We start from the raw sequence: 24,655 nt of genomic DNA, 5'->3' as shown, positions 1-24,655 counted from the left end.
TGTACTAAGGGAGACATGTAACAGGTCATGAGAGCAAAACTTGGAACAGAACACCCATCAAACCATAGGTTACTCACATAATGAATATTGTATCTCAGCCAAATGAATAAAATGTGATTATTCACACAATGAATATTATATTTCAGCCAAAATGAATGAACTATATAACTGCTAAAAAGTCAAAAGAAAGTTCTTGGGGAAGTCAGTTGTTGTTGCATATTATATTAGATTTAATCTTACAAGGTGAAAAAAACCCTAATCATTCTTTTTTAAAGGAAACGCATGTTTATGAAAGAAAAAAAATGACAGTAAATAATTTACATTAATATGTTTTAAGACAAAATTCGGTATCACTTTTACTTGGAAGCCTTTCAGGAATCATCCCCAGGTGACTTGTGTTTGCCACCTACCTATGCCTTTTATTACACACACGCATTCCTCATTATATATAAATTTTTTTCTTACTGAATCTTTATCTAAACAGAGAGATCCTGAAGGGATCTAACTTACCTTATGCTTCTCTTTATTTCTTACCTTATGCTTCTCTTTATTGCAGACCGTGGGTCTGCAAATTTATTCTACAAAGGGTCAGGTAATAAATATTTATGTTTTCCTAACTCCATATAGTCTGTGTTGCAAATACTCAATTCTGTTATTGTAGCCTGGAAGTAACAATATACAATACATAAGGAATGGGTTTGGATGTGTTCAAATAAAAACAGGCCAGGGCACGGATTAGGCCAACAGGTCATAGATTGCCTAAGGCCTGTCCTAAAACAACCCCTCACATATTCTGGACAAAGAAGTATGTGATTGGATTAGTTGATAGGCAAATGGTTTTCACATCTAATTAATATGTATTAATTCATATTGATAGAACTGAAATGGTTTAACAAAAATGTGAGCCCAAGAGCAAGTTAGGAAGAAAATGAGACTTCAATTGTGAGCTAAATTTTATAAACTCATATCATAATCTATAGTGACAGGGAGATAATATAACACATTTATATGTGAATGTGTATTATAATATACCTTCATGGCCTCCATCTAGTAGTTGTTTATTGGCAGTGCATTATGTAAAGCATTCCAGAAAGAACTGTGAAAAAAAGTTTTATTCTAATTTCTAATGCTAATTTTATTTATCAGTGATATTCAACATGTGGTTAATAATGCTTTCTAATTTTTAATTATTAACGTTCTATATTTTTTTATTTATTATTACTTTAGTTTTGTATTACTCTCTCCTACTTGGTGATTGGTATATTTTTTGGTATATTTTTGCTTGTTTATTTTATTTATTATTTAGTGAATCAAGCAATTCTGTGAGAATTCCCTAATAATTCTTTAAAATATCTCAGCAAACTTAATAGGGAAATAATTCATAGTTAAATGGAGCCAATAAAACTGGGAACTATATCCTTAAATATCCTCAAAAGAGACATAAAGATGGTTTCCTTACAGTGCTAATAGCTCTTCATCAAGTTATGTAAGTAACTGCTAAGTAACGGTTTCCATTTTTGTTTATGCTTATGGTTAAAAGTATATTGCATATTATAAATTCATAAAGAGAGATATACAAAATGGAGCAGTCTGATATATTTATTCTATTTTTCACTGTTCTAATGTTGACTATTTTATTCCATTTTTTAAATTCAGGACATGACAAATTAAACTGATACTTGATTGATAAGCTAAATGTAATCCAGTTTGATAATCACTGTCTTAGAGCATAAAATTATATAAAGTTAGTAGTGAAGACTTTTTTCACACACTCCCTGTTACACACTTTAGTTACATGCCATGTGTTTCTATTTTTTTAAATTAAGATATTAGGATTTCCAGAAAATTGAAAAGTTTTGACTTAATTTAGAAAATTTGAGGTTAAGAAGAAGATAACATCCTCTATTTTAAATGTTTCAAAGACATTTTTTTATTTGGCATCCCACTGAATTCATTACAGAAATTTCAATGATTTATCATTTAGTTCTTTTTATAAAGCGTTGTCAGTTTTCTAAGTTGTCAGTACTTTTTATATCGGGATTCTTTTAAAGTGATATACTGATACTATTATGCTCCGATCCATTCAAAATAAATATTGATTTTTATAAATATCTAGTTATGTGTAGCACCTAAGTTTGTGAAAAAGAAAATTAATTCTATTGAATTGAGAGTACCTATTGATTCGTTTAGATTTATTTAGGTCTATCTAGTTGGATCTTTTATGAGAGAGAGGCAGTTTTACAATTTTATGACTTCTTTCCCGTGATCACATATATGTTAGATAAACTCCTCTAGAGAAAAATTAATGAATTTTTTTTTCAGCTGTGCAATTGAGAATAGGTCTGTCAGAAAGACTTATTTTTGTCACTTTGTTTTTGTACTATTCTATTTTTCTTTGTTTCTTCAGTACCTAGCACAGTGTCTGTAACATATTTGGCATATTTATTGGTTGAAATGATGACTGAATATTCATAAAGCATACGACAAATGCTGTGTAGAAAAAAAGATTATACTGTACCCAAAATAATCCAGACTCAGATTCCTTATACTCCAAAAAATTAGGACTACATGACCCTTAGTTTTCATAAGCACATGACTCCAGGTAGAGGTAGCACAATTTATAGTATGAAGAGCAAGACATCAGTTGAACACATAAGATTTTAAAGTGGTAAAAATCAAATGTATACAACGAGATACTACTACATACCTATAAAATAGCCAAAATCCAAAACACAGACAATATCAAATAATGATGAGGTGTAGAGCAACAGGAACTCTCATTCTTTGCTGGTGGGAATATAAAGTGGTAGTCACTTTGTCAGTTTCTTGCAAAAATACACATGCTCTTACTACATGATACAGTAATCCACTACTAGTTATTTGCTCAAATGAGTTAAACACTTATGTCCACATACACCGGCACATAAATGTTTATAGCAGATTTATTGGTATTTGCCAAAACTGGACACAACCAAGATGTCTTTCAATTGGTGAACAGATAAACAAACTATGGTGCATGAAATACATATTATTAAAAAAGAAATTAACTATCAAACTACAAAAAGACCTGGAGGAAACTTAAACACATGTTGCTAAGTGAAAGAAGCCAGTCTGAAACGACTACATACCGTATGCTTACAATTATATGACATTTTGGAAAAGGCAAAACTATAGAGACAATAAAATGATCAGTGGTTGCTAGGAGTTGTGGTGGAGATAGCAAGGAGATAGGTGGAACACGGGGATTTTTAGGGCACTCAAAATATTCTGCATGATTCTCTAATGTACTTATAAGATACCATGCATTTGGCAAAACTCACAGAACTGTGAAACACAAAGAATGTATCCAAATGTAAGTGTGGACTTTCATTAATACTAATATATCAATACTGGCTCATCAATTGCAACAAACATACCATACCAATGTGATATGTTAATAGGACAAACTGAGATCAAGGGGGTAGGGAGTATATGAGAAGGAACACTCTATATTTTCTGTTCAATTTTCCTATAAAACTAAATCTGCTCTAAAATATAAAGATTTAATTTTAAAATAGCAACATTTTAAAATTAAATGTATAATTTATGCTCCTTTAGTTGAATAGTAAACTGGTAACTGTTTCTTTATATTTAACCATTAGAACCTCCTATGATATTTTAGGAAAATTATCACTTAGTATTTAATCTCCTGCAAAGCAATTTATTCTACCAAAATCAAAGGTTCAGAATTTAGAATTTCTAAATCCTGTGTCAATCATATATTTTAACATATTCCATTTAAACAGTCTGTTTGAAACTATAAATCTTATAGTTTTTTTTTCCCCTTGGGTTCTATGTTACTATTGTGAAAAAAACATAATGAAACCAATTATTTTTAACAAAATTTATTTTTAGTACAGAAGTATGTCACTTACTTTATAGTCATGCACTCAGCATGACAAATAAATAAACCTACATCCTTCTATGATGTTTATATTAGAGTGTGCATCAAGGATTTGTACATATCTGTTTAGCTTGTTTAAAGTAGTTTGACAATGTGCACTATGACATTAGCAGGCTTTAGTGTAATACCACATATATGAGGCATTATTATTATCTGAATATACTAGAAAGGCATTTCATAGTTTGTATTTATAGAGATGTGTAGTGGTTCAATAAACTTTATGTATCATGTTGAAAGTGGAAAAAGAGCAGACACAAAAAAAGTTCATAATAGAGGCTTATATCAGAACTGCTATCAGAAAGAGTACATCCATATTCAGTTCATGAACTACATATATTTATGATAAGTTAGTTTGATGTGATTGTTAAAGACATTGCATACGTTAGCCACTTTTTTACTTTTACTATGCAATTAACCTACTGATATTTGATCACCTATTTTATCATATTTTTGTTAAATGCCCATGAATTATACTCCATAGAAAAAGAATTTTGAACTCTATCATATGCATCTTAATTTTCTAATTTTCAACAAGTCTACTTTGAAGCTTTAAAAAATAGATTAGTGTATTATATGAATAGGAAAGTTATTAAATGAGAAAGGATGTCATTAAAGGACAGTAGAATTTTAAAATATTTTATTTTGTCATTTGCAGCTTTTTAAAATCAGATATAAGATAAATAAAATGAACATAAGTTTGAAAGGAAGTATCTCCCTTCACTATATTTTAAATTTTTCAACTTAAAGATTTTAGCAGTAATGTGTTCACTTCATTTAAGAGCTTTTTCATTAAACTAATGCCAAACTAAAATAAGAATTAAAACTATATTCAATTGCACAATTAAATATATCTTACATTTTACATAAAACAATTGTAACCTGCTTAAAATATACATTGATGGATAGAGCAGGCTTAAGGCATTAATATCTGTATATACTGATCTAAAAATCAGATGATGTCTTCTTTACTAAGCATGAAAATATTTTGGTAAAATTTAAATCACATGAAATGCTAATAAAATTCAATTATTTTACTCAATGATATTGTGGATGCATTTGTTCTTTCAACACAGAAATAACTATGACAAAAAGATAGAAATATTCATGAGAAAATTTTTGTCTAGATTTTGAACTGTATCTTATTAATAAGAACAAGATATTTTTTCCAAATTTTTAATTTAGGCAATGGATATGTATCATTTTTATTTTTGCCATTTACTCAGGAAAACTAGAAAGGTATTTAGTAGGGTAGAATTCTGTAAGACACAGAGGATGTTGAACATGATTAAAAGGAAGCATATTCACAGAATAAACAGTTGATAAACTAACAAAATGCTGGATCACTAAACTGGTGGTAGGCATTCACATTCAAATTGAATTTTAGTCATGATAAGAACCATTCAATAGTGACTTTTCACTAAAAAAATATATATGTTTTATTATAGCTAAGCAGAAATTATTTTTTTCTTTCTGGCCTTGATTCCTATTCTAACCAGCTGACTGACTTGTGACTTGTGCTGACTGACAGGGCAGAAACGCAAAGGCTTTGCAATTAATAATTCTCTGCTGCTGTTGAGCACCAAGACCTTCATTTTAAATTATGCCAGATGCTTCACAATTTAATCATAGCCCAAGGAGTGAATACTATGGTTTTAATCAATGATTCTTTCTGACTAAATAAGTATACCCTTCTACAATATTTCAATATGACCCTAAAACACATTTTAATAGTTTTCTTTTAAAGAATGCCAACATTATATTTTGGTCTTTATGATTCTATTCATTCACTTTCATTATTGCTTTAAGATGATGTTTCCATGTCCATCTAACATATATATCCATGGTTAACTATGTAGACACCCATTTAGATTAAGTGTTTACTTTGGATCAGTCTGTACTTACACTAAACCACCATCTTTAGCACTCTAAAAATCCTAAACTGTAGCTACACATTTGCAACGAGAAATGATTAACTCTCAACTGTTGGCATTTTTTGATCAAATCAATGCAGATTAACCCAAATCACTCAAAATATTAAGGTCTGGTGACAAGACTACCAGTCTTTGCATAAGGAACAATTTAGCTCAATGAAAGATTGAGCAACATATGAAATATTTACATACTTTTAAGTATTTTAAAGTCAGGAGAAATAATGTTCAAAAATGTTGGGCACTTTAAGAAGGTATTACCAGAAACCTGTATATATTAAATGAAGTTTTATTTTATTAGAAAAAAAAAAGAGGGCTTAAAAGAGTAGTATTGAAAGTTCAAGATTCCTTTCAATATTTTTTAACTTAATGGCAATATTTATAGTTTAGTAGAGCATAATTTCAATTATTAGAGTTTTTTGGGTTTTGTTTTCTGTCAGTTACACACAAGCAGCATTGTTGACTCTCAATAACAATTTTTATTTCGCTCTATGTTCTATTCCACACCCTTTCTCCCTTAAGAAGCACATATTTCCTTCTCTTTCCAATTTTTATTCTATAGATTCTTTTATAGTGTCATCCATGCCTTAATTTTGTTAAAACTATACATTCATTAAACTATTACACTGTTGTTAAATACTTAATATCTCCAACCTTAAAACCTATTTAGGAATATAGAGATAACAGCAATAACCATCCACACATAAGCTGTATGCTTACTCAGTGCTTTTTTTTTTTTGACTCAGTATGCTTTAAGGAAGATTCTAGACAAGCGTTGTTTGATTAACTCAATTTGAAAGAATTCAATTCAGGTAATGAATTATCAGTGTCAACAATTCCTTAATTGTCTTGAAGTTTAAAGGATTTTTAAGAAAGTAATGGACTTTTAAATAAATAATTTTCAGGAAAATATTTAGAAAGATAAATGTCATTGTGCAGGTAATAAAAGAAAAAAAAAAGGACCAGTGTTCAAGTAGAACTTTAGCACTAAAAACAAACTGAAAAAAGCTTTTGCATAGCAAAGGATACCAAGACCAAAAGACAACCCTCAGAATGGGAGAAAAGATTTGCAAATGAAGCAACTGACAAAGGATTAATATCCAAAATTTATAAGCAACTCAGGCAGCTCAATAACAAAAAAACAAACAATCCAATCCAAAAATGGGCAGAAGAACTAAATAGACATTTCTCCAAAGAAGATATACAGATTGCCAACAAACACATGAAAGAATGCTCAACATCATTAATCATTAGAGAAATGCAAATCAAAACTACAATGAGATATCATCTCACACCGGTCAGATTGGCCATCATCAAAAACTCTAGAAACAATAAATGCTGGAGAGGGTGTGGAGAAAAGGGAACACTCTTGCACTGCTGGTGGGAATGTAAATTGATACAGCCACTATGGAGAACAGTATGGAGGTTCCTTAAAAAACTACAAACAGAACTACCATATGACCTTACGATCCCACTACTAGGCATATACCCTGAGAAAACCATAATTCAAAAAGAGTCATGTACCAAAATGTTTATTGCAGCTCTATTTACGATAGCCAGGACATGGAAGCAACCTAAATGTCCATCAACAGATGAATGGATAAAGAAGATGTGGCACATATATACAATGGAATATTACTCAGCCATAAAAAGAAATGAAACTGAGTTATTTGTAATGAGGTGGATAGACCTGGAGTCTGTCATGCAGAGTGAAGTAAGTCAGAAGGAGAAAAACAAATACCATATGCTAACACATATATATGGACTCTAAGAAAAAAAAAATGTCATGAAGAGATTAGTAGTAGGATGGGAATAAAACACAGACCTACTAGAGCATGGACTTGAGGATATGGGGAGGGGGAAGGGTAAGCAGTGACGAAGTGAGAGAGTGGCAGGGACATATACACACTACCAAATGTAAATTAGATAGCTAGTGGGAAGCTGCCGCATAGCACAGGGAGTTCACCTCTGTGCTTTGTGACCACCTAGAGGGGTGGGATAGGGAGGGTGGGAGGGAGGTTCATGCAAGAGGGAAGAGATATGGGAACATATGTATATGTATAACTGATTCACTTTGTTGTAAAGGAGAAACTAACACACTATTGTAAAACAGTTATACTCAAATAAAGATGTTAAAAAAATAAAAAAACAAACTGAAAAATAAAGACAATTTTCTTTTCTAAATGTGAGAGTTTTTATCAAATTGTCAACTGAACTCAGAGATAAATTCATATGCCTACATAGTAATTGTTGATTGAAATTGAAAGAAGTCTCCACATATAATTGCAAATTAAATATTCCAGCTTCCTTTTAATTTCAAAAAATGCTTAAAGCTACTTCTCAAAAAAGTCATATGGTTTACATTGGATAAATGCAAAGACTTGAATTTATGTAGAGCTTAAATTCGGTATAAATGGTGTTTATGTCTATTATGCAGGTTTATAAAAGGAATGGGAATTTAACTTCAATGAATAAAAATTCAACTTTTTAAAGCCATATTTTATTATTTTTCTTTTACAACATTTAATTTTAACTTTCCATACTTAATATTTGTCAATCAAATTATACTGGAATCAAATAATATTTCCATGCTCTAAAGATGAAATCTGAAATATGGGCAAATTGTAAGGTTTTAGACCAATAATCTCACTAAATAAAATAGATTATATAATAATTTAGATAGAAAAGAATAGTGCTTAATGAAGTTATATCCATGACACTAAAGCCAATGCTAAAGAAAATATATGTTTGGTTGACTTATGCTTGGTAAAGACAGTATAAACATGTTATAAGGGAATAAATTTCATATAGTTTAAGATATTTTTCCCCCAATCACAACTATAGTAGAGGAAGGAGGAAAAAATTGACTTTCAGATTCCTAAACTTAATCGTCAACCTTTTTGCCTAGAACCCTGGCCCTAGAAGTAAATGATGTCAGAGCACTTTTACCTGGCTATGCCTGATAAAGTTAGTTTGTGCCATTTTCCAAGACTTTTTTAGTTGAATTCACACCACAATTAAATTAAATAATAAGCTGCAAGATCTACTTCAGTTTCATTGTCTATGTAACGGAGAAAAGCATTGCAAATACACATTTAATTTTTAAGTTGGCATAAGCAGGAGTAACCTTCATAAGATATCAACTTTGCAAATGTTTGTCTGCTAAGAACATACCATAACCTTATCTATTATACAAAAACATTTCTCTAGCATGGCATGTTTAATAAACTTGCAGGCTTCTTTTGTCCTCTTCTAGGGGGACAGCATGGCCAAAAGGCCTGGTAGTTTCAGAATTCTATATTCTTATGGTTCTCAAGTTTCAAACCTGGATTTTTCACTATATTGCCAGATACACATACTCAACTGTATACTTGACATTTATCTTACCTTCATTCACAGTTTCAACAAAATATTTATTAAGCCTATATACATTATTTAGGTATAAAAGTTGTGATACACCATTAAATGAAGTCTTGGTTTTTATTAAACATATACACAAACAGTGGGAGATGTTTGGTGGTGATATATGCAATGAAGATAAAATAAAACAGGGTAAGAAGAAAAGAATAGTAGATGAGCAATGGTCTTTCTGTAATGAAGGACCAGGAAGCCCTTACCAACAAGAACATAATTACCAAATACCTGAGAGAAGTGAGGGAATAGTTATAACTATCTGGAGAAGGGTATACCAAACAGAAGGACTAGAAAATACAAAAGCTCAGAGGTAGCACATGGATTATGGCTGAAGCATACTGACCAAGAGGGAATGAGGTAGCAAATGGAGCAAAGATTAGCCTAGTGCAAGACTGTATAGAAGCAGATACATTATTAAAATAACCTTTAATTTTACTCTGAGTGATAATGGAAGTCACAGAGTTTTGAGCAGAAAAGCAACATAATCTGAGTGCCATTTTAAAAGGGTGATTTAAGTTACTGTGGAGAGAATAGAGTCTGAGTCTGATTTTTTTTTTTCTTCTGTATCTGCTCTTCCAATAACCTTCCTATCTTTGTAAACAGCAAATACTTTTTCTAGTTGCTCAGTCAATAATGCTTGTGAAGAATTATCAAATGGAAAGATGTGCAGATAACAAATAACTGAGTAAAACTAATATTGTTACAAATGCAAAAAATTCATCAAATTGTAGAAAGTATAAATATCTGACACACTAGATCAAACAGAACCAGAATTTTGAATGAGAATGAGTCCTTGAGAGAGATGCACCTATTGAACACATTGATTAAATGATAAAATATAGATCATGAAATTAAATACACATATATTGTACTCTATATATGTATGTATATACTATATATGTATGTGCTATGCATGTATGTTTATACTATATGTATGTATATGTATATCAATCCAGTTTACAGTAGTGTTCATTAATGTATTGATGAGAAAGGTCAGATGTTTAAAACAATAGAGGATTCTTAAAAGGATAAGTAGTATATATGAATTAGGTGTGTGAATACTATGCAATCATTCTAATCATAGGTAACTACTATGACAATATCTGTCTATCAATCAAGTTCACTGGAGAGATGCGAACAAAATTAATGGAAGTCACTTGAAAATACAATAAAAGTGGATTAGAAAAAATGGCTAAAAGAACTAATTCACATTTTATTCACTATAGTTCTCCATTTATTACTAACTTGGTGAAAAAGAAGATATTTTTAAAATTTTTTTTTATTTTATTTTTTTTGCGATACGCGGGCCTCTCACTGTTGTGGCCTCTCCCGTTGTGGAGCACAGGCTCCAGACGCGCAGGCTCAGCGGCCATGGCTCACGGGCCCAGCCGCTCCGCGGCATGTGGGATCTTCCCGGACCGGGGCACGAACCCGTGTCCCCTGCATCGGCAGGCGGACTCTCAACCACTGCGCCACCAGGGAAGCCCAGAAGATTTTTTTTTTTTAAAAAAGAAACATTAAAGATTCCAAAATGAAAATGTGATTTGATAGTGTGACATTAATTAAATTTACTTCTTTGTTACTATCACCAAACATAATGAGCCATTTTCAGGACATTTGATTTCACCAAGATCTCACATCTTTTGTTCAACAATACAATGTCCTCTTTGTCTTAATGAATGTAAATCTCTAATTCTGTGGGGGGAAAATTATTTAAGTTGTACTTTCCCTTGAGAGATTCTAGAAACTGCATAAATAAAAGTTATTTTTCATTTTCCCTGATTATATAGGTTGAGGACTTGTTATGCTAATTAGTCTTGTATTAGGGTAATCTGAACAGCTGTAACAAACAGACCAAGAAGTATAATCACTAAACACAATAAATATTTATTTGTTTCTCCCATAGCACATCTGAGCTGGTACTCCACAGGAGCTGTACCCTCTGCTTGTTTCTCAGGCAGTTTTAACTTATCACTGTCAAGGTCATTCTGGTCACTATTTTCCTAGTCCATAGGCCTATAACAGCCATACGTTATTCTCCACACATTTCACTGGTATGGATTTATTCACATGGACATGTCTCACTTTAGCTGTGGAATGCTATTAAACAAAGAGAAGCAGCAAGTATTTTGATAGATAGCATTCTTTGCCATGCTGAAAAACTGAAGTGAGGAAATTTAATTAATTGATGACTTCATTTAATCTGTTTGTTTATGCTTACATAGTAAATGGTATATTTTTACAAAGATAATCCTAGATAGGATTTTTAAGCATCCCTTAATCATCCCAGTGAACTCATTCAAATTTTATTATCAATCAATTAAACATTCCACTTTTCAATAGAAATAATGCAGTTTCAGAGGATCAATATTACACCTACCATTTTAATTTATTTTGGGGCCAATCTAAGATCTCTGCTAATTTAAACATCTCACAGTCAGAATAATATTTAATTTGGGGAACAATTTTAATATGCAACAAATTAACTTCATTTTGTCATTATTGTGCTTCATCATTTTACTTCAACCAGAATTAAAGTTCTCTAACTTTTAGGTAACTGGTACAAAAGCCAACTCAGATATCATTATTAACAATTAAGTATAATGATACATTACAAAAAAGGGGAAGTTAAAGCTTTGTTTGTACATTTCAAATATACCACAGTTTAAAAAGAACTTACATAATTACTATATTGTGTTCACATGTATAACACAACTTAAAGTTACCTGATCAAGGATATTTCATGTTGGTACTCACCTCATCTTCTTTCATTTTAAAGTACTGATAAAACAATGTAGAGAGCTACGGAACTGTAATTGGTTTTTATAAACCCTAGCCTGAAAGACCCATGTTATATGGCATCTTTCACAATACTCTCCTCATCTGTTTATCATTCCTTTGATTTTTTTCCAACTCATAAGAAGCATGCTTGCACATTTGTATTCTGCTCATATCTGAATTCCAGTAAAGGTCAGCTTTCCCATAAAAAAGGGTATAAATAGTGCATAAAATGATGGTCCAAGCTAGCACATCAAGAAAATAAAAGCGTAAAAGTAAAGGTCATTTTCACAATTTTTATCTTGAAGCAGTCTCAAAAATATATAGTGTGAAAATTTGTCAAAGTTTTCAAAAGAGGAGTTTGGATATTGAGGTTCTTTCTTTTCTATTTTCTTTGCTATGACCTTTCTAGAAGTTAAAAAGAAATTGTACATTATTTGAGGTCATTATGTTGGTTTCATTATTAGGGTAATTACCCCTGATATTTAATCAATTATCAAACTAATACTTGTTTAGGTTGAAAATAATCATTCTTTCCTTGGAAGCCACATTTCGATTTGGCAATATTAACAATAGATAAAGCATATCAGCATTTCCAAGATAAACACAAAGAAAATATTCATTACTTATTTAAATAATTATTTAAATGAAACATTTTTATAAATTTTAATATTTTGACTTTCATTTAGTGAGTTTATCAGGAAAGCCAATATTTATATGAGGAATACACTGAACTTATTAAATTAACTTTGTATTTATCTTATTCATCAATTTGGATTGATAACTGAGTAATGATTATGATATTAAACTTCTGAAAGCCTTTGGAAAAGCTACCTATGTGAACTTTTGCATCCATAAAATATGGAAGCAATATGAGCTAGCTTTAGTTTCACTATATTTAGGACAAGGCCAAGACTTTTGATAAAGTCTGTGAAATTAAGACAGGTAACTATATTAGCAAAACACAGACACAAATGCTGGGGCATGAGCTCTCTAGCGCACCAAAATTAATAGAGCACCACTGTGGAAAAATATTTAACCCTGCTCTTAATCTTCTCAGCCTCTGATATATATTTTTTTCTATCCTAATAGTCTTCACATCTTATCAAAATTACTTATTTATAGGTGTGTGTGCAACAAAATTGTTAACTCCTCTGGGTAGACACCACATCTCATCCATTGCTTTTAAATTTATATATCTTAAATAAATAATTAACTAGGAACTAGTATCAGACAATAAGAATAAAATAAAGCAAATAAATGTTTGGTTTCAAATTTCAAAAAATTTAAGTCTACAGGCATACTTTATTTTACTGCACTTCACTTCATTGCACTTCAGAGATATTGCATTTTTTACAAATTGAAGGTTTGTGGTAACCTTACATCAAGCAAGTCTATTGGTGTCATTTTTCCAACAGCATTTGCTCACTTTGTGCCTGTGTTACATTTTGGTAATTCTCACAATATTTCAAAAATTTTTATTTCATTTTCATTATTATATTTGTTATGGTGATCTGTGATCAGTGATCTTTGATGTTACTATTGCAAAAAGATTACGGCTCACTGAAGGCTCGGGTGATGGTTAACATTTTTTAGCAAAAAAGTATTTTTAAAATAAGGTATGTACATAGATTTTTAGACATGATGCTATGTCACAGTTATGTAGTGTAAACATAATTTTTATATGCACTGGGAAACCAAAAAAGAAAAATCTTGTGACTCAGTTTATTGGGATATTTGTTTTATTACAGCAGTCTGGAACCAAACCCGCAATACCTCTGAGGTTTGCCTGTAATAGGGGAGATGGATATTTTTAGTACGTTTAATGCACACAAAAATGAAATAGTAAAAAAGTTGAAAAGGAAGTTGTGATACATCCCTTACTGTTCTGCATTTATGGAGGCGTAGGATTTTAATAGGTAGAAGGTTTGGAATGAGCATGATCGGTAGAGAGGGATGTGGTTGTGAGTTGTGAGGAGAGAGGAAGCATTCTATAGTTCTATGATTAGAAGTAAAAGAGTCACTACAAGAGTCTATGCCTCTGTACATGAACATCACAACAGTTTCTCAGTTTTTTCTCATCCCACTATCTGGAACAGAATGATGAGACAGGGCTGGATTTGAGTATTATCCTTCCCCAGGTCATTTAGGTTATGGTAATAGCCTAGCAAGTTATGCTTTCATTAACTAGTTGAAAAGACATATTTAATTAATCTCCAAAGGACTACTGATTAAGCAAGAAAAAAATTAGAATCAATACCATTCCATATTTTAAAATAAAATAATAATTTAAAGTATGAAATACAAAAATATAATAAAATTAATTAAAGGTGACTCCTTAGAATAAGATATAAAACCTAGATTTAAAATAAAATACCCTTTTCAGAGCACTACAACAAACAAAACCAATACTAAAATGTTTTACATGATAAAACACAAATGAGCTAAAAAGAAATGAAACTGAGTTATTTGTATTGAGGTGGATAGACCTGGAGTCTGTCATACAGAGTGAAGTAAGTCAGAAGGAGAAAAACAAATACCGTATGCTAACACATATATATGGACTCTAAGAAAAAAAAAAATGTCATGAAGAGATTAGTGGTAGGACGGGAATAAAACACAGACCTACTAAAGCATGGACTTGAGGATATGGGGAGGGGGAAGGGTAAGCTGTGACGAAGTGAGAGAGTGGCAGGGACATATACACACTACCAAATGTAAATTAGATAGCTAGTGGGAAGCTGCCGCATAGCACAGGGAGTTCACCTCTGTGCTTTGTGACCACCTAGAGGGGTGGGATAGGGAGGGTGGGAGAGAGGGTGATGCAAGAGGGAAGAGATATGGGAACATATGTATATGTATAACTGATTCACTTTGTTGTAAAGGAGAAACTAACACACTATTGTAAAACAGTTATATTCCAATAAAGATGTTAAAAAAAACCCCCACAAATTAGCAATATTTTAAAAAATTGTTTCTGATTAGAAGAAAATGCTAGATATATTTACACATGCATATTCATATAAAAGAACAGTTTCCATGCTCATGAAGAACACTAAGAGTTCAATAGAAAAGGACAGACTATTTTTAACAATAATCTTCAAGTGATAGGAACTTAGGAACCGTCATTTCACAGAGGAATAAGAAAAATCTTAGTTTAAAAAACTGTTGTCTATTCAATGGGCTAATATATTTGGAAACAGTCTGCATGGTTGTCATGGGTTAATTAAATCAATCTTTAGAGGGAGCTGTCAACAATAACACCAAATTAATCAGTTACTGTGCTGTCATCAAAAGTGAAAAAGGGAATTAAAATATGGGTAAATTCTTTTCAGTCCAACACTCTACAGTAACAATGTCCTACTTAAAGCAGATTATGGAGTGTCTTTTATTAATTCTTGGTGAATGGAAACTGATAGTGGTTAATAAAACTTCAACTCTATGGAAGTAATTAAAAGCCTGGGAACATAGTTATATTGCTTTTTAGTGGAATATATCAAGCTTGACTTTATTTTCACTTCTGAAATTTTTTTCCTTGAAGTTTCAGCAACTTTTTTCAAGCCTAAAACTTACAAGCAACTATAACAGTCCTATGAGTTGCTGTAATCCAGAAGTGTCTTCTTTATAATATATAAAATTAGAATTCTTAGCTTAGTGTAGTAAATCCTCTCCAAATAATATGCCTAGTTTAAATATCTTTCAAAATAACAGCAAAAAAAAAAAAAAAAAGACAAATCTGCCTTAAAGATTTAGGTATACTAATTCAAGATATAGTCATTTTGTCCTTATGAAAATGCTTTCATAACATGATATAGCTGGATGGAAGCTGAACACAAAAGAAAGTTGATTATTTATATCATTTTGATTTTCTAAACAGATGTTTCCTTTGTGGCAAGTTGCATTTTAATACAACAGAGAAAAATGAAAAGTGTAATATTTCAATATGTCTCAATTATTTTCCAGAACGTTCTGCCAAAATCATTCTCATCATTTCAAAATAAGTGGTTTTATTTTGATATTTACTCACTGTACAAATATTTGCATAGTTACTGACTTACAGAATTGTCTATAGATTTGAATCAGTCAATTCAATAGTTAACCATCATTTACATCAGGCACTTTATAGATAATCATAAATCATAAGACATATTAAGGTAATCAATATAAATGAAATTAAAAGGATTGAGAAGTATCCTAATAAATAGTAAAATGCTGTTTTTTAAAATGTCCCCTGCACATCACTGCATTTAAGTTATTGTCCTAAAATAAAGATACTATAATGATACTTTATTATTCTAAAACTTTTTGAAAGTCACAAATAAAACAAATAATCCTTTCAGTATGAATAAGGATGTATTTTGATTTAGAAATAACATGAAATTGGTGCAAATATCTAGAAGACAGACACATGCTTATTTTTACTTGGAAGTAAACAGAACTCTCTAAAAGCACACAGTCCACTCCTGGGTCAGGTGGGAAATTTTAACTGTTCTTGATACATTAGTCAAATATCCGAACTCTTGGCTGAACTCTATTATTATTTCTTAAAAAAAATGTCCATAGTTTTTATGGAGACAAGTAATCACAAGTATAATGAGAGTTCTCTGTGTTACTTTATATATATGTATACATAATTTATTTATTACTTATTTTATTATACTGATCTCTTAAGACATCCAATAGAATATCCAATGGATTTTCAAGAGTGGGTATTGTGATTTTTCCTATTTTTAAGAGGAATATTGGTAATGTTTTAGGATCATATACTACAGTCACCCACACCCATACTTATCACAGTTCATGCAACTGTTTGACATAAAACATCACTAAGCGAAGCTTTGCCTTTTCTAAATTTCATCATGTATCTTCAGCTAAAAACAGTGATGGCCCATTGACCTAAAGAGATATTCCAGTTTGTTGGCATTTCTACTTAATTCCAATTCATAACCCACATTACATGTCTTTATTTTTTCTAATATATTTCAGTATTTCCTGTCTATCATTTTAGTATTTTTTTTTTATGATACACAAAATTCTTACCCCTTCCCTCTTTTTCTTAAATACTGCCTGCAAAATTTTGAGTCTGGATGATTCCAAATTTTCAAGTCTTTACCTGTGCTTATATTCAAATGATTTAATATTGATGTAAAAAGTCATACAACATTTTTAACACTTTCTGCTATAAATCAGAATAGGCATATTTAAATTATTCTATGATTTTGATAATCATTCTTCCTATCTTTATCTGGCTAGGCCATTTTTTTTTCACTTTCTACGGCAACTTTCAAATGCCCTTTATTTTTATCTAACTTCTAGTTGTTAGATTTCCACTCTTATTCATAACACATGACCACATTAAAAAAATAGAAAACTTCAAAAAAAGAAAACTTGCAAAACTCTTTATTTCCAATCACACAAATCCCACTACAGCTGTACTCATTTTATTCCTGTCACTCCTATTACAAAAAAGAAGCTGACTTTTGTAGAAATTTGGATCACACTCTTCTTACTGTTCAAGAAATTTACATTATTAGTGTCCAGTAACCTTGACAAGGAACTGTTTTAGTATTCTTATTTTCTGTAAATTGTAGCCTTTTTTGTTTCATTTTTATTTTTGTTTCTTATTTTTGTATGTCTCATTGCTTTGACTAAGATATCTGCTACAATATTGAATAGATAAACTGAAAAAGTGTATCTTATTTATCTTTTTGCTCTAAATGGGAATGTTTGTAGTATTCACCAAGAAGATAGAATATTTATAAACATACATACCTAACATCAGAGCTCTAAAGTATATGAAGCAAATTTTGACATAATTCAAGGGAGAAACAGTTTTACAATAAGAGTTGGAAACTTCAATAATTGACTTCAATAATTATCCAATAATGGATAAAACAAGCAGATAAAGAAGCAATAAGGAAATAGAAGACTTCAATAACATTGTAAAGCAATTGTACCTAATAGCCATATATGGAACAGTCCACCCAACAAGAGCAGAGTACACATTTTTCTCCAGTGCACATGGAAGATGCTCTGGGACAGAGCGTACATTAGGCCACAAAACAAGTGTTAACAAATTTCAAAACACCAATTTGTATGGTTATTTTTTTAAAAAAGGGAAATATGAAAACAAAAGTGTTTTCAAGGGTGTGGAGAAATTGGACATTTTCTACACTACTAGTGATTAGTTTGCCACTGTGGAATATGGTATGGCATTTCCTCAAAAACATCACTATAGAATTACCAAATGATCCAGCAATTCCACTTCCAGGTGTATACCTGAAAGAAAGCAGGGGCTCATATAGATATTTGTATACCAGTGTTCATGGTGGCATTATTCATAATAGCAAAAAGTTGAAATAACTCAAGGATCCACTCATAGATGAATAGAAAACCAAAATGTGATATATACATCCTGTGGAATATTATTCAGACTTAACAAGGGGTGAAATTCATATACATTCTACAAAACAGATGAACTTTGAAAATATTAAGCTAAATGAAATAAGCCAGGTAAATAAGGACAACTAGTGTATTCAACTTATATGAGATACCTAGAAAAGTCAAATTCTTGAGACAGTAGAATACAGGTTACTGGGAAGAAGAGGTGCTAGGAAAGTACTGTTTAATCATTACAGAGATTCAGTTTTGGATGATAACAATGTTTTGGAAATGAATAGTGATGATAATTGCATAACAATGTGAATGTATTTAAGGCCACAGAATTGTACACTTTAATTAAATGTTTAAAATGGTTAATTTTATGCTATGTATATTTCACCATAACAAAAACAGTAAAAACAAAACAAAACATAAATTAGCTATCACAGTCATTTGAGTTTACTGCCCATAAGTCTGTGGGTTAGCTTGGCTCTCCTTTTGATATGCACTGGGCCCCGTTAAGTTTAAATTTGTGTGCCTATGCTTACCAGTGGGTCAAATAGCTGACATTACTTACGTGGGATGAAACTTCTCTCATGTGTGGAGTTTTGCTGTGACAATCAGGTCGATTTAGCTCTATCTTATGTTATCTCTCATCTCCAGCAAGCTAGTCTGGGCTTTTACTCAGGGTTGAGACAGGAGTCTAAATAGAGATTGGAAGTGTGTAAGGCTCTTGAGGCTTGCATTCAGAACTATCATATCATTTCCATCATGTTCTACTAGTCTAACATAAAATGTTGTATGTTCTTTGGTTAGGGCTTTTTGTTTATTTAGGATTGGCAATACTGAATCATAAAAAAATCTATATTATTCTGAAGATTATATTTTCAATTTATTGTGTCTCTTCTTAACTTTTTATTTTGTGATATAATTTCCAAATTTATGTTTTTATATAGTTCATAATATATAGTTATTTTTTTGAATATTTTGAAGAAATTATGCATCTATTTGTTGTATCATTTTACTTAAACAAAGGAAGAATTATGCATGGAAATTTTTACATGTATTGTAACTTTTGAATAGATTCATACACATAGACATATTATATTCATATATCATTAATAAGCATATTCAAACTAAACATTGTTATAGATAAATATTATATTAGAAGTATGTTTATTATAGAACATATAATTCATATAATACATATTCTACATGAAGGATATCATTTTCACATTATCTGTATGCACATTTAACTTATAATGTGAGTCCTCTATAATTAACACTCAAAATTCTAATACCATGTGTATTTACTTCATTCCCTTTTTCAGTTCATTTTGCTGGATAATATCAGAGCAGAATTTAAGCAGCCTATTATGTTAAAGAATAAACTGTTCAGAGAAAATGAATATATTATTTTGTTCATTTTCATGAAGTTTCTTCACCCCAATACTTGAAATCATAACAATGCTATGTTTGTGCTTTGTTACATCAAACACACTGTTCACTTTAGGACCTTTACACAGGCTGCTCTCTGCCTGCACAGATGCGGGTAACTTCACTTCTTCAAGGCTTTGCTAAAGAATTACATTACAGTGAAACCCAATCATACCTTTTTATTTAAATGATCACATGGGGGATGTTACTTTATCAGGATTTTTCTACCTGGGCACTGGTGTCATTTGAGGCCAGATAATTCTTTGTTGTGGGGCCAGCCCTGTGCATTGTAGGATATTTAGCCATATCCCTGGACTCTAACTACTAGATGACAGCAATATCCACCACCCACAAATTATGGCAATGAAAAATATTTCTAGGAATTGCTAAATATCCCCTGGGGGCTTGGGAAAAACATCCCTTTCCCCCTCAACACACATACTCAGTGGAGAACCACTGTAGTAGGTTACAATGAATGTATCAATGTTTTCTGCAATTGAGAATAACTATGGAATTAGTTACTGATATCTGAGCAATAATGTTGAGACTAAGAATTCTCAGAACTTATTTCCTGTTACCCTGATCTAAAGAAATAGCATTCCAGCTTGCATCTTCAAAAGACACAAAATGAGATCTGATGCAGAAGCCAGAACAAAATTAATTTCCAATTTTTTTTCCTTATATTCTTACAATGAGGAGGCTATTCTTATATCTAAATATAATATCATGGTTATTATTTGGAGATTTTATTTGCATCAATCATACTGTTAAATGCATAATTAATTTACCTGGCAGTTTAGTAGATTATTATAAAACCCCAATTGAACTAACATTTTCAGGTAGTTTTATAAGTAAATATGAAAATTAAAATGGCCTCAGTTACTGCTTATACAAGCAAAAGAGTGTAAAGGCAACTGATGATCTAATAGCTAATGGCTGCATACACCACAGGATGCATTGGCACATTGGGAAGGAAAATCAATTCCATATAATCCGAATCTACAGAAAATGAGAAAAAATTGCTAATTTAAAAGATAACTTTTTGAAATTTTCTATAGATTACAATTTATTTTCCTGTCTTTTCCACCTAATGTCAGAGACCCATAGATTATGTAAACATATGTGAATCATACCTTTGTAAATGAAGCAGATACTTTATTTTAATCTTTCTACTCACAGCATCTAGTAAAATTCTAACACATCATGTTGTAGAATCAATTTGTTTTGTCGTAGGGGGTAAATTTTGCCTGCCTTGCAATTTTACTTTATGTTACCTAATTCTTCCCTCTTAAAGTATACCTGGCACTCAAAACTATGCAAGAAAGTTCACCTGAACGTCCTAAAAAAGCAATTTAATGGCTTTCTCTTCCATCCATCCTTCTTTTACTCATGGACTACATCCTGTACATTCTGTTGCCTTGTATTGGCTCCCCTATCAGTCTCGTCACACTCTAAGTTATTTTTGTCTATACTTCTGTTGCCATTAGACTGCCTTTTAACTTTTCCAATATTGTCAGTACTCACTTTTACCTTCTCATCTATGTTACTGAAAACCCCAAACACAATTCAACCAGTATTTTTAACAAAGAGAATGCACAGAGTACACATATATCTGCAATATTAAATAAATATGCAAACTAAGGATCAACAATTATCTCTTGAATCATCAGAAGGCAATGTTTAACTAATTTCCTTAAAATGTACTCATATGTACACAAGTCTATAATATTCTCGTGGCTAATTGGAATAATTCTCTAACTATTCACTGTCTCCTAGTTGGAGTTATACTCATCACATATGATTTGTTTGACCAATGGATTGTGAGTCAAAGTGGCAAAGGGCCACTTCTGGACAGAGCTTAAAAGGTATCATGTATTTCAACTTGTCCTTGCTCTTGCTCCCCACCATAAGAGTAACATGTCTGAAGTGGTGGCTTTCCTTTATTCTGTATTATGGAAAGAGTAGATATGTTGAGCCAAATCAAACCTACCTCAGGTGAGTCCTGCAGAACTCAGAAGAGGCAAGGTTAACAAAAAACCTCTTGCAAAATGAGGAAGAAAGAAATATTTGGTGATGTAAGCATTGGAGTTTTGAGATTATTTTTATACTGTGTAGCTTAATAAAAGCTAAGATAATCCTCAATAGGGTATTTTAGTCTTGCCTCAAATTCCAGAATTTCCCCTTCCTATTCAAGTAAATTATATCATGGTTATGAAATATGTATTAGAAAAAAAATAAAAGCAACCATGAACACCACTGTTGATTACTGCTAATTGCACATTTAAAAATATTTATTATATATAATAAAATGTGTCAAACCTATATCAGGACAAATGCTATGAAGAACGTGGATATTTTATTTTCCTAATAACAAGGATAAATTAAATTCTCAGTGTTTAATTCATATATTTACTCTGTGACAAATTCAGTAATTTGGGAGAAAGACTGATTTCCAAGAATAAAACTATACTATTTTTTTTTAAATTTAAGGTGAAATCATAACCTTGACATGGACAAAATAAACACTTAAATGATTTGATCAGATTTTCAGTAATAGGGTTTTTCTCTACAACTTTTGTCAAATAAAACCTCATTTTACTTTTAACATTATTGAATGATACTTGACCACAAATTATAAGCAGTCATATCAGTGATATAGATATTTACTGTATCTGTAAATATAAAAACTTTGGCTACTGATTGTTTTAAGTGACTGAATTTAATTTTCTTATTTTTATAAATTCAGGCTTTCTTATTATTATTTTATAGGATAGGGTTTTATATTTCTAAATATCGATCACAGACCTACAGCTGTCTCAGTTTTGGAAAGAACATATATGACCTATGTAGTTATATTTAATTGAAGAAGCTGGTATTTGCCTTTAAAGTATTACATCTTCTCTTCAGTATTCAGTATTTAGAGAAATTCAGGTATCTCTGACTGAAGTTCAGTAGAGGAGAAGAAGAAGAGACTTGATCTATTGTCCATAATATAGTCTGTTTTGGAAAGTATTTCATATGTAGTTGAAAATAAGGGTTAATTTTGCTACCATTGGTTGGAATGTTCCATAAATGTTAATTAGGTCAAGTTGGTTGATGGTGTTGTTCAGGTCTTCCATATATTTATTGCTTTCTGTTTGTTCTATCACTTATTTATAGAGACATGTTAAATTATTTTCCTATATTTGTGATTGGTCAATTTTAATAATTTTATCTTGAATCTCTGTTGTTATGTGCATAAACATTTAGCGTTGTTGTGTTCTCAGATGAGAATTGACTCCTTGGTTATTATGAAATGATCTTCTCTATTGCTTGTAATATTTTGCTCTTAAATATACTTTTTCTCATATTAATATAGCCTCTACATCTTTCTTCTGATTAGCATTAGCCAAGTATACTTCTTCCATCTTTTAATGTATTTTAATCTTTATATGGTAAGATTTATGTAGGCAATATAGAGTTTGTTATTACATTATTATCCAATCTGACAATCTCTTCCTTTTAAATGTGTGTATATATCATTTATATTTAACATGATTATTCGTATAGTTGAGTTTAAATCTACTATCTTGCTCTTTGGTTTCTATCTGTCCAATCTGTTTTTGTGCCTTTTTTTTTTTTTCTGTTTTGTTTTGGATGAACCAAGTCTTTTTTATGCTTCCATTTTATTTCTTTCTTGTTGGATTATTAACTATAATTATTTTTTTTATTTTTGGGTATACTTTAGGGTTTATAGAATCATCATTATTTTGTCTCAGCCTAAGTTCAAATGATATATACAGCTGTATGTATAAGAACCCTAAAACAGTACACATCTATTTTCTCCTCTCTCAGCCTTCATGCTATATTTGTCACATATTTAATGTATAAATGCAATATTATTACTTTTTACCTAAATGGTTATTTCTTAAAATGACTATATATATTTTTTAAAACCTTTATATTTATCCATGTGTTAAGTTTTCTCTGTGCTCTTCATTCTTTTGTATAGTTCCAGGCTTCCATCAGGTATGAAAAGTATAGTATTCCTTCTGAATGTAGAACTTCCTTTAATATTTCTTAGAGCTGAGATCCAGTGGTGATGAAAGCTTTCAGTCTTTTTATATCTGAAAAAGTACTTATTCACATTTGCTTTGAAATACTTTTGCTGAATAATGAATTTGATGTTGACAAGTTTTATTTGTTTGTTTTTACTTCAGTACTTTAATGATGCTCTTTTGTCTTCTAACTAAAATTGTCTTCAATTAAAAATATGCTGCTATCCATATCTTTGTTTCTTTGTATCCAATGTCTCTTTTTCTGCAGACACTTTAAAGATTTTCCTTTTATCACTCTTTTAAGCAATTTCATTATGAAATACTTTCATGTAATTGTCCTCATGTTTCTTGTGTTTTAGGTTCAATGAGTTTCTTAGTTATATGAGTTTATGGATTTCATCAAATTTATATAATACCTTTATAGTAACACAATTTATAATACATTATAAATTTCTTCATTTAAGTAGTTCGTGTTTATATAAAAGATAGGCAAATTTTTCAGAGTATTAGGAATGAATGCAAGGATTTATCTAGATACTTTTCCGTCGGCTTCTCATTCTTCAGTGAGTCATTTGTCGTCTGTACTGTAAATTCAATTTGGGAGAGAATACATATGAATACTAGTCAATGTCTTATCTGTGGCTTCCCAAAGAAGTGTGTCTGACTGACTGAAAGTTTCTCAAGAGGGACAAAGTTGCATTATAAGAGACAATATTCAGTGCAAGAAATGTAAGACT

Source organism: Kogia breviceps, chromosome 4 (genome assembly GCF_026419965.1).
Source record: "Kogia breviceps isolate mKogBre1 chromosome 4, mKogBre1 haplotype 1, whole genome shotgun sequence".
Lineage (NCBI taxonomy): Eukaryota > Metazoa > Chordata > Mammalia > Artiodactyla > Physeteridae > Kogia > Kogia breviceps.
This window is presented reverse-complemented; position numbering follows the sequence as displayed.